Source organism: Pseudophryne corroboree, chromosome 2 (assembly GCF_028390025.1).
Source record: "Pseudophryne corroboree isolate aPseCor3 chromosome 2, aPseCor3.hap2, whole genome shotgun sequence".
NCBI classification, from domain to species: Eukaryota; Metazoa; Chordata; class Amphibia; order Anura; family Myobatrachidae; genus Pseudophryne; species Pseudophryne corroboree.
Genome location: NC_086445.1, coordinates 470,396,608 through 470,408,702, shown reverse-complemented (window position 1 = coordinate 470,408,702; position 12,095 = coordinate 470,396,608).

Here is a 12,095-nt window from a genome sequence, read left to right as displayed (position 1 = left end):
ACGCTTCTCCTCCGACAATTTTATTTTAGGTTTTGGAGTCCTTTTTTTACTGATATTTGGTGTTTTGGATTTGACATGCTCTGTACTATGACATTGGGCATCGGCCTTGGCAGACGACGTTGCTGGCATTTCATCGTCTCGGCCATGACTAGTGGCAGCAGCTTCAGCACGAGGTGGAAGTGGATCTTGATCTTTCCCTAATTTTGGAACCTCAACATTTTTGTTCTCCATATTTTAATAGGCACAACTAAAAGGCACCTCAGGTAAACAATGGAGATGGATGGATTGGATACTAGTATACAATTATGGACGGGCTGCCGAGTGCCGACACAGAGGTAGCCACAGCCGTGAACTACCGCACTGTACTGTGTCTGCTGCTAATATAGACTGGTTGATAAAGAGATAGTATACTCGTAACTAGTATGTATGTATAAAGAAAGAAAAAAAACCACGGTTAGGTGGTATATACAATTATGGACGGGCTGCCGAGTGCCGACACAGAGGTAGCCACAGCCGTGAACTACCGCACTGTTCTGTGTCTGCTGCTAATATAGACTGGTTGATAAAGAGATAGTATACTCGTAACTAGTATGTATGTATAAAGAAAGAAAAAAAAACCACGGTTAGGTGGTATATACAATTATGGACGGGCTGCCGAGTGCCGACACAGAGGTAGCCACAGCCGTGAACTACCACACTGTACTGTGTCTGCTGCTAATATATAGACTGGTTGATAAAGAGATAGTATACTCGTAACTAGTATGTATGTATAAAGAAAGAAAAAAAAACCACGGTTAGGTGGTATATACAATTATGGACGGGCTGCCGAGTGCCGACACAGAGGTAGCCACAGCCGTGAACTACCGCACTGTACTGTGTCTGCTGCTAATATAGACTGGTTGATAAAGAGATAGTATACTCGTAACTAGTATGTATGTATAAAGAAAGAAAAAAAAACCACGGTTAGGTGGTATATACAATTATGGACGGGCTGCCGAGTGCCGACACAGAGGTAGCCACAGCCGTGAACTACCGCACTGTACTGTGTCTGCTGCTAATATATAGACTGGTTGATAAAGAGATAGTATACTCGTAACTAGTATGTATGTATAAAGAAAGAAAAAAAAACCACGGTTAGGTGGTATATACAATTATGGACGGGCTGCCGAGTGCCGACACAGAGGTAGCCACAGCCGTGAACTACCGCACTGTACTGTGTCTGCTGCTAATATATAGACTGGTTGATAAAGAGATAGTATACTCGTAACTAGTATGTATGTATAAAGAAAGAAAAAAAAACCACGGTTAGGTGGTATATACAATTATGGACGGGCTGCCGAGTGCCGACACAGAGGTAGCCACAGCCGTGAACTACCGCACTGTACTGTGTCTGCTGCTAATATATAGACTGGTTGATAAAGAGATAGTATACTCGTAACTAGTATGTATGTATAAAGAAAGAAAAAAAAACCACGGTTAGGTGGTATATACAATTATGGACGGGCTGCCGAGTGCCGACACAGAGGTAGCCACAGCCGTGAACTACCGCACTGTACTGTGTCTGCTGCCAGGGCCGGCTCCAGGCCTACTAGCACCCTGAGCGAGAAAATTTAAAAGTGCCCCCCCCCCCCTCCCCCATGCGCGCGCCGAAGGCGCGCGCTCCTGAAAAAGTGGGTGTGGCCTCCTGAAAAAGTGGGCGTGGTCTCGCCCCCCAGCAGTGCCAGCTACACATGACATGCCCTCCGGCAGTGCCAGCTACACGTGACATGACTCCCAGCAGTGCCAGCTACACATGATAGTGTTCACTTTTTAGGGCAGGTTGCTGATCACAGGGAGGGCACATTTTTAAGTTAGGTGGGCAAAATGATGTACATATTGTAATGCTTGTTGTACCCATTTCCACACGCTAAAGCATGGACAGTGCGCGCCGAAGGCGCGCAGCAAAAATTTAGGGGAGTTACTTCGTGGGGAAGGTGCGTAGCCACATTATAGTGGCAATTCACATTACACCACACAGTAGTGCAGCTAATACACATTGCACCAGGTAGAACCTCCTATAAGAGCACGTTAGACACATTGCGCCAGGTAGAGCACTGAGACACACTGCCCAGCCACAGACGCCTAGCGGGAACACTACATGATATGCCCCCCAGCAGTGCCAGCTACACATGACATGCCCCCCAGCAGTGGCAGCTACACGTGACATGCCCCCCATCAGTGCCAGCTACATAAATGGCCACACAGTTCCAGATGGATAAATGCCCCCACAGCGCAGATATGCCCCCACAGTGCCAGATACATTAATGCCCTCACAGTGCAAGATATGCCCCCACAGTGCAAGAAATGCCCCCACAGTGCAAGAAATGCCCCCACAGTGCCAGATACATAAATGCCCCCACGGTGCCAGATACATAATTGCCCCCACGGTGCCAGATACATAATTGCCCCCACGGTGCCAGATACATAATTGCCCCCACGGTGCCAGATACATAAATGCCCCCACGGTGCCAGATACATAAATGCCCCCACGGTGCCAGATACATAAATGCCCCCACGGTGCCAGATACATAAATGCCCCCACAGAGCCAGATATGCCCCCACAGTGCCAGATAAATGCCCCCACAGTGCCAGATAAATGCCCCCACAGTGCCAGATAAATGCCCCCACAGTGCCAGATAAATGCCCCCACAGTGCCAGATAAATGCCCCCACAGTGCCAGATAAATGCCCCCACAGTGCCAGATAAATGCCCCCACAGTGCCAGATAAATACCCCCACAGTGCCAGATATGCCCCCACAGTGCCAGATATGCCCCCACAGTGCCAGAAATGCCACCCACAGTGCCAGAAATGCCACCCACAGTGCCAGATATGCCACCCACAGTGCCAGATATGCCACCCACAGTGCCAGATATGCCACCCACAGTGCCAGATATGCCCCCACAGTGCCAGATATGCCCCCACAGTGCCAGATATGCCCCCACAGTGCCAGAAATGCCCCCCACAGTGCCAGATATGCCACCCACAGAGCCAGATATGCCCCCACAGTGCCAGAAATGCCCCCCACAGTGCCAGAAATGCCCCCCACAGTGCCAGATATGCCACCCACAGTGCCAGATATGCCACCCACAGTGCCAGATATGCCCCCACAGAGCCAGATATGCCCCCACAGTGCCAGATATGCCCCCAGTGCCAGAAATGCCCCCCACAGTGCCAGATATGCCCCCCACAGTGCCAGATATGCCACCCACAGAGCCAGATATGCCCCCACAGTGCCAGATATGCCCGCACAGTGCCAGAAATGCCCCCCACAGTGCCAGATATGCCACCCACAGTGCCAGATATGCCCCCACAGAACCAGATATGCCCCCACAGAGCCAGATATGCAATGCCCCCCACAGTGCCAGAAATGCCCCCCCCCATAGCCAGAAATGCCCCCACAGTGCGGATCCCCCCAATACCTGCGGCGCTGCTGGGGAGGAGTACTGCTGCTGTCCGCCTGTCCGAGTGTGCTGGCGAGCGGGCGGGAGTGCTGGCGGGCGGGCGGGCGGCCAGCGAGTCAGAGTGAGCCTGGGTCCGGGTGGCCACTTGTGTGCACTATGGCGCCGGCGTCTGACGTCAGACACCGGCGCCGCGCAGCGCGCATAGCGCACAGTGCACACGGGCCAATGCTGCACACACAGGGCCGGCTCCAGCATCGAATATGGCGGCGCCAGCGCGCGGCGCCCATTAAGGGTGGCGCCCTGTGCGGCCGCTCTATTCGAACATGCCTAGAGCCGGCCCTGCTGCTGCTAATATAGACTGGTTGATAAAGAGATAGTATACTCGTAACTAGTATGTATGTATAAAGAAAGAAAAAAAAACCACGGTTAGGTGGTATATACAATTATGGACGGGCTGCCGAGTGCCGACACAGAGGTAGCCACAGCCGTGAACTACCGCACTGTACTGTGTCTGCTGCTAATATAGACTGGTTGATAAAGAGATAGTATACTACTAATATTATATATACTGGTGGTCAGGTCACTGGTCACTAGTCACACTGGCAGTGGCACTCCTGCAGCAAAAGTGTGCACTGTTTAATTTTACTATAATATTATGTACTCCTGGCTCCTGCTATAACCTATAACTGGCACTGCAGTAGTGCTCCCCAGTCTCCCCCACAATTATAAGCTGTGTGAGCTGAGCAGTCAGACAGATATATAATATATATAGATGATGCAGCACACTGGCCTGAGCCTGAGCAGTGCACACAGATATGGTATGTGACTGACTGAGTCACTGTGTGTATCGCTTTTTTCAGGCAGAGAACGGATATATTAAATAAACTGCACTGTGTGTCTGGTGGTCACTCACTATATAATATATTATGTACTCCTGGCTCCTGCTATAACCTATAACTGGCACTGCAGTAGTGCTCCCCAGTCTCCCCCACAATTATAAGCTGTGTGAGCTGAGCAGTCAGACAGATATATATAATATTATATATAGATAATAGATGATGCAGCACACTGGCCTGAGCCTGAGCAGTGCACACAGATATGGTATGTGACTGAGTCACTGTGTGCTGTGTATCGCTTTTTTCAGGCAGAGAACGGATTATAAATAAAACTGGTGGTCACTATCAGCAAAACTCTGCACTGTACTGAGTACTCCTAATGCTCCCCAAAATTAGTAAATCAAGTGTCTCTCTAATCTATTCTAAACGGAGAGGACGCCAGCCACGTCCTCTCCCTATCAATCTCAATGCACGTGTGAAAATGGCGGCGACGCGCGGCTCCTTATATAGAATCCGAGTCTCGCGATAGAATCCGAGCCTCGCGAGAATCCGACAGCGTCATGATGACGTTCGGGCGCGCTCGGGTTAACCGAGCAAGGCGGGAAGATCCGAGTCGCTCGGACCCGTGAAAAAAAACATGAAGTTCTGGCGGGTTCGGATTCAGAGAAACCGAACCCGCTCATCTCTAGTGTCCAGTCCCATTAGTATAATTCCATCACAGTGGTCCTGCACTGACTCCACAGGCTCCACCCACTGGGTTCACAGTGTGACTCCAAGTTTGTCAGCAAAAAAAGTTAAAATAAAACAATTGTATTTGTTTGTAATGTGCACTGCACCCTAGTATGCTGTAGTACCCCAGTGCACATGCATAAAAGTGGTCTGACTCCACGCAGTGTGAGCCAAGCTACCAGTCTGAAAAAATAAACATAAAAACTGTTGCATTTGTTTGTACTGTGCACTGCACCCTAGCACGCTATAGTAACCCAGTGCACTTGCGGAAAAGCGGTCTGACTCCATATAGTGTGAGCCAAGTTAAAAAAATAAAAATAAAATATTGTTGTAAAATTTGTTTGTACTGTTATATGCAGGGCATCCCAGTACGCTATACCCCAGTGCAACTTTGTTCAAGGATAATTGCATCTTGCACCACTATTCATTTCTGCCATTACTGTGTGTCAAATGTTTCTTATATGTGCTATAAACTGTCGTGTGTTTGTCCCCCTGCTCTGTCGCTTAGTAACCAGCCTTTGGCCTAAAGCGGATGAAAACAATATTGTGAGCTGTGATGTGGTCAAAACGGACTGTAAATGAGTGGAAATGAAATGTTATTGAGGTAAATAATACCGTAGCAACAAAAAAGGCCCAAATTATGTGATGTTAGCTTTTTTTGGTATTTTTAAAAAAAAAATCCAAAACCAGTCGCAACCGAAATCCAAAAACCGAATCCAAAACCGGACGATGAAATAAAACCAAAGCCAGCAAAAATGAACACTGCCCTCCTCCTAATACAGAGACATATGGGCTCACTGACCCCTAATATACAGATATTGGGGGACACAGATATCTCCCCTTGTCTTATTACACAGACTTTGTTGGACATAGGGGGTCATTCTGAGTTGTTAGCTAGCTGCTTTCATTCGCTGTGCAGCGATCAGGCAACAAAACGGCACTTCTGCGCATGCGTATGTGGCGCAATGCGCACGCGCGTCATACTATTACAATGAACTATGTAGTTTCACACAAGGTCTAGCGAAGCTTTTCAGTCGCACTGCTGGCCGCAGAGTGATTGACAGGAAGAGGGCGATTCTGGGTGTCAACTGACTGTTTTCAGGGAGTGTTCGAAAAAATGCAGGTGTGGCTGGGCGAACGCAGTGCGTGTTCGTGACGTCAAAACAGGAACTGAACAGTCTGAAGTGCTAAAAACTGCTAGCGAGCGAACAACTCAGAATGACCCCCATAGACCCATCCCTTCCTCCCAATACAAAGACATTGGGGGACACTGACAAGCTCACTTCACCTAATACCACTGACCAATATATTATTAATCTCAAATTCCTCTTGATTAACCAAGATAATATACAGTATTAAGAGAATGCTTGTGGAAGGAAAAACAATCACACAGGGTTTCAAAAGAGAAATATGAAAACATTTCAGTTGAAAAGAGATCTCATTTGTTGGCAAATATCTTTACATGGGTCAATGAACTGAGGAGCAAATTCCAGGGAAGGCACTCTTAATTTAATGTTCCTGGTAGTAAGCCAAGTACCAGGTCTCCATAGGTTAATTACTTGTTCTCCTTTTCTAATATTATTGCCATCATACAGCATTTATTTGTTGAGCGGAAGCCCTGGGTATAGCTGCTGGAACTTTGAACCAATCAATTAAAGGATGAGTGACAACAAAATCACAGCAAGATATCTTCAAGAACTAGAAAATGATAGGTCACTAAATTAAGCATGTGCTCCATATACAAAGTCCCTTTAGGCTAACACTAGTGCGGAATGCACTCATTAGGGAGTAAACAACAGTAATGACCCTGGGGAGAGGAGAGGTAGTTAGTATCATGATAAGAGAAAACATATGGTAAGGCCAGTACACACTGACAGAGATGTGTGCTGAGCGATCTATCACAGACCGCTCATCACACATCTCTCCCCCCGCTCAGCACAGCGCAATGTGTGCTGAGCAAGGGGGGAGGGGGGCTGCTCATTTCACCCAGCGGTGAAATGAACGATGTGCTAGATTGTGCCTGCATCCAGGCCAATCTAGCACCAGTGATAGCGACGCGCGGGGCTGCGCATCGCTATCACTGGGGGGGCATACACACGGAGAGATCTGTGCTTAACTTCTAAGCAATCTAGTCAGAATGCATAGAATTTAAGCACTGATCTCTCCGTGTGCACCCCTCTGTAGTGAGATGGAAGGAGGCTCTCTGAGAGATTAATCTGAGAAGATTACAGAAATAATAGTAGATAGATGGAGGTCTGCATTTGACAATTTAGGGGGAGATTTATCAAATCTTGGAGGGAGAGAAAGAGGAGAGGGATACAGTAACCAATCAGCTTCTAACTGCAATGTTACAGGCTGTGCTAGAAACATGACAGTTAGAAGCTTATTGGTTGGTACTTTATCTCTCTTCTCATTTTGATTATCTTCCCCTTAGTTACCTATGCTAACATTAATAGAAGAGATAATTGTGTTCAAGCAAAGTTTAAGCTTCAGGATATGTGATAAAGAGATCATATGAACCAAGTACAAGTGTGTGACCTTAGGGAGATGTATTAAACCTTTGAGATATATGGGGAAATGTATCAAATCTTGGACAGAAATAAAGCACTAGCCAATCAGCTCCTAACTGCCATATAATAATAATAATAATAATAATAATAATAATTTTTATAATAAAAAAATTATAAAAAAATATATAGCGCTCTTACTCAAAAAGGACTCAAGGCACTTAACAGAATTAACATGATACAGTATAGAAACTTTGAAGAACAGAAAAGCTTTTCATAAAATACAGAGAGCATGGAGATATTAAAGGGACAGTTATGGAAATGCAAGACATGAAAGTCTTGAGTTCATTTTTGAAGGATTCTAGAGTGAGGGCTTCTCTAGCTGCATGGGGAAGTGAATTCCATAGAGTTGGTGCCACATGGATAAAAGCTTGACCCCCAGATGAATTACTGGATATTCTAGGTACAGTACTGCTAATAATGCCTCAACTACAGATCGCAGTTATCGAGTTTGGCAGTATGGAATAAGAATCTGCTTCAGGTACCTTGGGCCCTGGTCATTTAGAGCTTTAAAAGTCAGCAAGCCAATCTTGAAGACGATTCGCCATTTTACCGGTAGCCAATAGAGGGAGTGGAGAATAGGTGTTACTATATGTGGCTGGAACGGGACTGGTTGGTTAACAGCCTGGCAGCTACATTTTGATTCTGGCTATGTTCCTCAGATGAAAGAATGGGGATTTGATTGTGGCTGATATCTTATGTTTAAGGGTCAAGCCATCATACAGGACAACACCAAGATTCCGCACATCATCAGTGGTTTGTAATTCTGAATCTCCAAGTGTAAGTCCAGTTGGTCGGCTATGCTGCAGTCTTGTCTTTTGATATTGTGGTCCTATCATAATGACCTCTATTTTATCTGGATTCAGTCGCAGCCAACTGGCACTGATCTACTCCTAGAGCTCAGCTAGACAACCGTTTAAGTTTGTTATTGGGTTCTCAGTACCCGGAGCAGAGGACAGGTACAGTTATGTATCATAGTTATGCATAGCAGTGGTAGACCAGTCCATGGTGTCTGATTACTTCACCCAGTGGTAGTATCTATACTGCAAATAGCATGGGGGATAGTATAGAACATTGTGGGACACCACATGGCAGTGGCACCAGTGACAATGAAACTTTCTGTGACCTGCCGGTGAGAAATGATTTGAACCAGCTAAGGACTGTGCCGGTACACATACATTTTTCAGGCGCTCAATCAGAATTCCATGGTATCAAATGCTGCAGAGAGATCCAGAAGGATTAAGATGGAACTGTCACCTCTGTCTCTTGCCATCAGAAGATCATTTAACACACACACTAGGGTTTCAGTTCTGTGTCTTCTCCTGAATCCTGATTGGAATGGATCATAAATGTCATGGGTTGTCAGGCAGGTTTACAGTTGATTAGCACCACTTTCTCAATCACCTTTCCTAGAAAAGGAAGGTTTGATACAAGTCTGTAGTTAGTCATGCACTCGGGATCTAAATTAGTTTTTTTAAGAAGAGGTCTAACAATTTCTGCCTTTAAGGGTTCAGGAAAAATTCCTGTTTGCTGAAAGCACTGAACTATTTTTGCAAATACAGGGCCAATTATGTCCATACACCTTATTAGGAGCTTGGTTGAGGCTGGGTCCAGAACACAGGTAGTGGGACGCAACATTCGGGCAATTTCAGCAATATCTTTTACATCCATTGGGTCAAAGCTGGTCAAGGACAACAGGTGGCTTACAATGGCAGGCATGGTAGTTTTGCCCTCCTTTGATGGCAGGAACTTTGATTTATTTCGGGTGACTGTGGATTGATATTCTTCATAATGCTTTATTAGTTTTATCTTATTCTCTACCAGGTTAGTCTTCCTCCATCATCCTTCAAGTCTACACCCCTTTTTCTTGAGGTCATTAACACTGTTATCAAACAAAGGAGCTTGACGGTGTGGTTTGCGTGGTCGTATATACACAGGGCTGATAATATCCATTGCAGTCGTCCATTGCATCCCTATTGTAATAATGGACTAGGGAACAGGTATCTTCACAGGCACCCAATATCGCAGAGAGATCCAAATTCACTGCAAGAGCCTGGGGAGTCATGCCCCTCTTTGGACGATACCTGGTGAACTCCGTAGGCAAAGATCTAATTTGAGGGGTTGCAACTTTGAACTGAATTAAGTGGTAGTCTGACCACGTGACTAAGTTTATTTTTAGGTCTGAGATTTCCAGTCCAATCTGAACGACAATATAAAGAGTGTAACCAACTCTATGTGTGGCAAACGTAATGACTTTTGTGAAGCCCAGACCATTCATTGTGCACAGGAGGTCTTGACCAAGGTGTGAGAGCTCATCATCAACCCATGCATTGAAATTGCAGAGGATGAGCATCTTTGATGCTCCAGAACTAGACCAGCAACAGTGTCTGTGATTTCTTGTAGAAATGTCTTTTAATCTCCAGAGGGGCAGTAAATGAGAAGTACTCTAAAACCTAACACTACTGAACAACAGGCAGCGATGCACTCAAATGAGTGGGTCATTTCCATAGGGTGGACCCTAAGTTTAAGTGACTTGTTAAAGCAGATAGTTACCCCACCTCCCCTGCGGTCCAGTCTTAGGTTGTGGATGACAGAGTAGTTTGTTGGGATGGCAGCTTCCAAAGTAAGTGTTGTAAAAGGAGAACTTCATTCACAATTAAAAATAAATTTTTTATGTAGTGCTTTTCTCTATTTACTATGGTCTTGTGTAGTACTGTAGTACTGGATAAAAAAAACAGAAGTTTTTGTCTTTTGTGATCAATAAAATAAAAAGTAGCACAATTTTATGGAAATAGATAAAAAAAATTATTCACAACATACAGAAGTAGGCAGACACTGTCCACCTACTTTTGTGACATCACAAGTTGGAGAGAAGTTGGCCAGTCTGATGAAAAAGTATGTATATACATATAGTCATTTTAGACTTGAAGAGCCTGCACACTGCACATGCAGATTGTCAAGCATCTGCTTTTTCCTTTATTGCTCCTCTCTCTGATGTCAGATCGAGATCATACATACCTCAGTTTCTTTCTTGGTCACTACGCTATACAATAGTGGAAACACAATCCAAATTCATCCAGAAGTTTTTGTGTGATGCTGGAATGAACAGACATACATTACAACTTTATTATATATATATATATATATTTATATATTGTAACACTGTAAGGGAACAAGGTGCCATTTCCTGGGGTAAATGGCAGCAAGCAGCAGCTGAGGAATCATACAAGTCCAGTTTGTGGTGCAACTGGCCACAACCAGTTTTATTAAACAGAAAATAAAACAAACATCAAAAGAAAATACCTTGCCTGTCCGGCACTAACTAAACACAAGACGTTCCTAACTGTCTCTAAACAAAAACACAAAGTTTTCCAGTCAACACTGTATGGCTCACTTGTATAAGGAAGCGTATTTCTCTCACAGAGGTTCTCCAGTCTCCTCAGGCAGTCTGCACACACTAATCAGGCTAGCAGCCCTATAAGGTTCTTGTACAGCTGAAAGCCCTGATTAGCCTTCTGTGAGGCCAAAGACCCGAACTGGGCCCAATGTCTGGAGCTTGCCCCCTCTCTCTCTCAGGGCCCTTATCCAGCTTTTCCAACAAATGAAAAGGTTCTAACAAAACAAAACATTTTCATGGAGGTTTTCCTGTTTCTAAAACATATAAGACAAGAACCTGGGACAAACATACCTGCCCTCAAACACTATTCCAGTGTTCTTGTCACAATATATATATATATATATATATATATATATATGTATGTGTGTGTATATATATATATATATCTTTTTTTTACATTTATTTATTACTTTATATATATATTAGAGATGAGCGGGTTCGGTTCGTCGAGATCCGAACTTCACGTGGTTTACACGGGTCCGAGGCAGCCTTGGTTCTTCCCGCCTAACACGCAAACCCGAACGCAGGAAAACGTCATCATCCCGCTGTCGGATTCTCGCGAGATTCGGATTCCATATAAAGAGCCGTGCGTCGCCACCAATTTCACTCATGCATTGTTAATTGTGCAGAGAGGACGTGGCTACATTCTCTGCCTGAAAAGCTCAATATCTGTGCTCAGGGTGCTGCATTGTGGTGACCACCAGTATATAGTAGTACAGTACAGTAGGCCATTGCTTTACCTTGCAGCTCCGTGTCAGACTCAGTTCTATTCTCCTGATCAGTGGCCAATATCTGTGCTGCATTGTGGTACCAGTATATAGTAGTACAGTGCTGCATTGTGGTGACCACCAGTATATAGTAGTACAGTACAGTAGTCCATTGCTGTATCTTGCAGCTCCGTGTCAGACTCAGTTCTATTCTCCTGATCAGTGCTAAATATCTGTGCTGCATTGTGATGACCAGTATATAGTAGTACAGTGCTGCATTGTGGTGACCACCAGTATAAAGTAGTACAGTACAGCAGTCCATTGCTGTATCTTGTAGCTCTGTGTCAGACTCAGTTCTATTCTCCTGATCAGTGCTCAATATCTGTGCTGCATTGTGGTGACCAGTATATAGTAGTAC